General features: G+C 33.7%; 1 pseudogene; it reads left to right on the forward strand.

Annotated features, from left to right (window-relative positions):
* The first annotated feature begins 3,480 nt into the window (after nucleotides 1-3,480).
* On the forward strand, nucleotides 3,481-3,580 carry LOC122103125 (annotated as a pseudogene).
* The last annotated feature ends 1,025 nt before the right edge of the window (nucleotides 3,581-4,605 follow it).

Genomic DNA, 4,605 nt, shown 5'->3' on the forward strand with positions numbered 1-4,605 from the left:
TCTAGAGATTGCTGTTTGGTTATAATTTTTGTGTGTTTTTTAACTGAATTTCAAAAGGTTGTGCAAGTGTGTTACAATTAAATATGTCCATCTAATTGTCCAATGCTCCTGGATCAGATTTCACTCCTTCTATCATAGTCAACCAACTCCTTCTACAAGATGTATTTCAGATTTACCACTTCCTTATCACTTGTGTACATTGATATTCTAGCTGTGCTTGCCCCTTGTTCCATTTTTCATTCATTCTATGTATTTACAATTATTCCTCTCTAGCTTCAACTTCCTGATAGTCATTCTGTTAAACTCTCTGTTGATAGTTTGAAAGGTTTATATACATTCCATGGAGTTTCAATCCTGCATATACTTGAACTTATGTCAGCTTATATTTCCATAATTCATTCATCTGCAATAATAATTTGCAAGACTGGAGGCGTGAAGCACCTAGACATGATTTAATTCTCATCCATTTAGAAGATTAATCGTTAGTCAACAAGAAAGTTTAAAAATGGTTTAGAATGTATTCCAAACAACCAATTTTTATAAATGGCTTTGTGCAAGGGTGTGTGATTATTTTATTTTACATGGGATAATATTTTGTAGTACATTTAAGTTTTGAAAAAAAGAAAATTAAAATTTACTATTATAGAGGAATATGATAGAAATAGAAGACAGATTTTATGTTTGTCACATCTCTGACGAGTACCCATATTCAAGATTTACTATGTTAGACAGATAGGAAAAGCATAAAATAACATATGATAAGGCAACTATTTGTGACTTTTTAAAATGTACCTTATTAAATGATGAAATTTACTTTATTATCTAACGTTTGGGTTTGAAATATGGGAGGCTGATACATTTAACAAATTTGAAAGGCACCTAATGAATAACACAAATGGTGGGTGGTACTATTTCTACAGTTTAATGAATGGTTAAACCTGATTGGCATTAGTGCTGGGTAAGTAAATCAACTCTATTGTACCTCTATTGTAACTCTATTGCCACTAAGTATCATTTATTTGTCAAATGTTATTTTGGCGAATGTGATTTTTTTTTTTGGTAGTTCGTGGGGCTTGAACTCTGGGCTTGGGCACTGTCCCTGTGTTCTTCAGCTCAAGGCAAGCACTCTATCACTTGAGCCACAGTGCCACTTCTGATATTCGAGTGGTTTATTGGAGATAAGAGTTTAAAGGATTTTCCTGCCTGGGCTGGCTTTGAACCGTGATCCTCAAATCTCAGCCTCCTGAGTATTTAGGATTACATGCGTGAGCCACTAGTATCTGGTTTGCGAATTTGATTTTTCAAAGATTATTTGAAAAAGAATACACTTTCAGGAGATTAAATATTTTGAGAATGACAACATTTTTATACCACAGAACCAAGTTTTACTGAAGTACCAGTGTCTTTTTTTTTATTGTGAAAATACTGTACAGAGGGGTTTCAATTACGTGGGGAAGATAATGAGTACATTTCTTATCAAGCATTGTAGCCTCCTCCTTTGTTTCCACTTCTCATCCTTTAGCATCCTCCCCCTGCGCCCCGACCCAATCTTCCCTCCCCTCTCCCGCACCCAAGTTGTAAAGTTTGTTTTCGACATGGCAACTTGTACATATCACAGTGTTATCAAGCACTAAGGATATTCTCAATTAATTTTTTTCTGAATTACATTTGACCTCTAATTCAAGTTTTCCTGACCTTTATAGACCAATTGTGAATCTATCCTTCCAGGAGCTATTTTTCAGGCCCACTTATGCTGGACTGAAATCGTTCATTAATCATTAGGGAAGGGGTATTAAAAATAGTCTTGTGACACTTTGTGATCTTGTTCACTCCTATGGGCTAGTCATCTGTAAACCGAAAGTTTGAATTGCAGTACTTTCTCATAGATTTTGTGGTCTCATCCTTCATTTTAAGTTGACTTGCATTTCACTATTGCTTACTGCTAATTCCTGCTTCTCAAGGAATTGGGGCCCTGAAATATTATTGGAAATGAGAAATTGACATGGCTCTTCAATTATTTCTGTTGGCATGTTGCCTGGGCCTAGTTGAGAAGTCTTGACCCTGTTATATGATGATGCGGGTAACTGGGACATGGGATCCTAGGACCCATACATCTTGCAGAAGATAATATCTTGTATACATAATATCAGAAAAATTTGGGTATAATCAATAGGTATGCTTCAGAAATATGGAGAAAAAACAGTTTGGAACAAGTGAGTTGAAACAATAAACAGAGCAGCAGAGTAAAATTCCTTATACTTTAGAGGAAATCAACATTTTTTTTTTTACCATGTGAATTCAGAAGAACAAGAACACTTAGAAGGTATCACAAGTTTATAGTGAAGACATTACATTGATACTTTTTATATTCTAGTTTGTATTCTAAACCTAATTATTTGTATTCTAATTTTCTTTATTGGAATAAATAATTATCAATTTATTTGTCAAATTATCAATTAATTCTACTAAGTTTCACTGTGTGAAATATGAAATCAGCACATATAAATATAAAATATATAACTATATATAATATAATAAAAAGTGCACATGTTTTGCATTGTTCTGTTGTGGTTAGGGTATCAAAGACAACTCTGTTTTAAAGTATTATTGCATTATCTGTACCTCAGTGATAGGTAGAGTTAGACCTAAATCTTTAGCATTTGTAGATTTACAGCCTGGAGGCAAGAGGAAACACTGTGATTAAACATTACCAATTTAAGGCTTAATAATGAGGAGAAACATGGACTTCTCCTGGAGCTATGGAAATATTTGGTGATAGAAAGGCAGTAGTGTAAGTTCCTGCCTGGTTGGAAGGTAGACAGTCCAGACATTAGGAAATCATGCATATGACGAATTTTTTTCACCTTGGCGTTAGTTACTTTTGAAATGGTAGGTATAATAGACACTTAAATTTTGATAAAATACCTTCTAGTCTGAACAGTTCTGCTGAACTGTTCATCTCTCTATGATCCCTTGTAACTAAGATTAGTTTTGTTCCAGTAAGACAATCTATGCTGTCAGGGTAGGATATTCTGGTTGGTCTGTTCCTACATAGAAGAAGGATAAAGGGTCAGGTAGAAATTTGTGCCAGTAAGACCTCATTTGGAAAATTTAAGCTGAAGAAGTTTAGAAGTAGCTCTTAAGCAAGGCTTACGTTGAATCTATTAGCTCCACAAAGCTAACTCAGTTACATAAATAAGAACTTGAAAAAGCCATCACCTTAGGACCTAGCTATAAGTGCTTCAAAGTATGATCAAATCTAAAATGAAAAAGCCTTAAAATTGTCATTGACAAAAAAACGCAAATGTGAGCAATCGACCGAACAATGTAATTTTTTTTCCACTATACACATTATTTTAGGGAAATGAGATCAATAGTATTGTTAGGAACAATAAGGTTTCCTTGCTACAAATAGGCACCCAAGGATATAAGCCTGTATAAAGATTGCATCATTAACTACTTAAATTTAGAGGATACTACATGCTTCAGCAGCACGTATACCCAAATTACAACAATACAGAGATTAACATAACACTTGCACAAGGATAATATGAAAATTTGTGAAGTATTCCATATTTTCCATTGATCAGTTGCAGAAATGAAAAACAGTTATTAAAAGGTTAATTACAAAATTACAAGTGTAAAAATATATGCAAGTGTTAGAATTAAACGTTAGTTTGACATCAGTGTATTAAATCTTCACCTTAGAAAGGCCTTTACATAGAACTTCACAAAACTTTTGAAATTAGCTAACATTATCATTTTATCCCAAAGAAACAAACTACTATAAGAACCTAGAAAAAGGGGCTGGGAAGGTGGCTCAGTGGTAGAGCGCTTGCCTTGCATGCTTGAGGCCCTGGGTTCGATATCTCAGCACCACATACGCAAAAAGAAAAAAGTCAGAAGTAGCTCTGTGGCTCAAGTGGTAAAGCGCAAGCCTTGAGCTGAAGAGCTGAGGGTCAGCTTTCAGAGTTCAGAGGCCCAGAGTTCAGGCCCATGACTGGACCAAAAAAAAAAAAAGAACCTAGAAAATATAATCTTAAATTTTCTATACGAAATGCAATCTGAAAGGACACATTTATTAATAAATAACATATTATAAAACAATGTTGAATTCAAAGTATATCTAGGAAAGAATTAAATAGATTATGGATATTATGCAAACACAGAATATAGAATATTTTAAAATATTCTTTTTTCAGTCAAGAACCAGAAATATCTTTAGCTTCTGTACCACTCATTTCAACAGATAGGATCAAATTATTTCTGATTAAAAAATCACAAACTCTGCAGAAATCATTATAGATGTACACAAACAACTCAAATACATTTTGACATCAAAGTCAGGCAATTCAATTGGAAAAATTCCACGGAATTTTTACAGTAAGATATTGCTGTTATTTGGATTGTGAAAATATTTTGTATGGACACAAAGAATGGACCGGCATTTTGATGTTTAAGAAACGTAACTGATATCTTAGCTATGCTAAATAATGCTGCGATAAACATAGTTGTTCTGGTAGCTTTAGTATGGTCTTGTTTGATGCCCCTAAGTAGATGAATGGATTAAGAAAATAGAATTCTATGGAATGGAATTTTATGTCT

This window comes from Dipodomys spectabilis, unplaced genomic scaffold (genome assembly GCF_019054845.1).
Source record: "Dipodomys spectabilis isolate Male_0828 unplaced genomic scaffold, ASM1905484v1 ptg001812l, whole genome shotgun sequence".
Lineage (NCBI taxonomy): Eukaryota > Metazoa > Chordata > Mammalia > Rodentia > Heteromyidae > Dipodomys > Dipodomys spectabilis.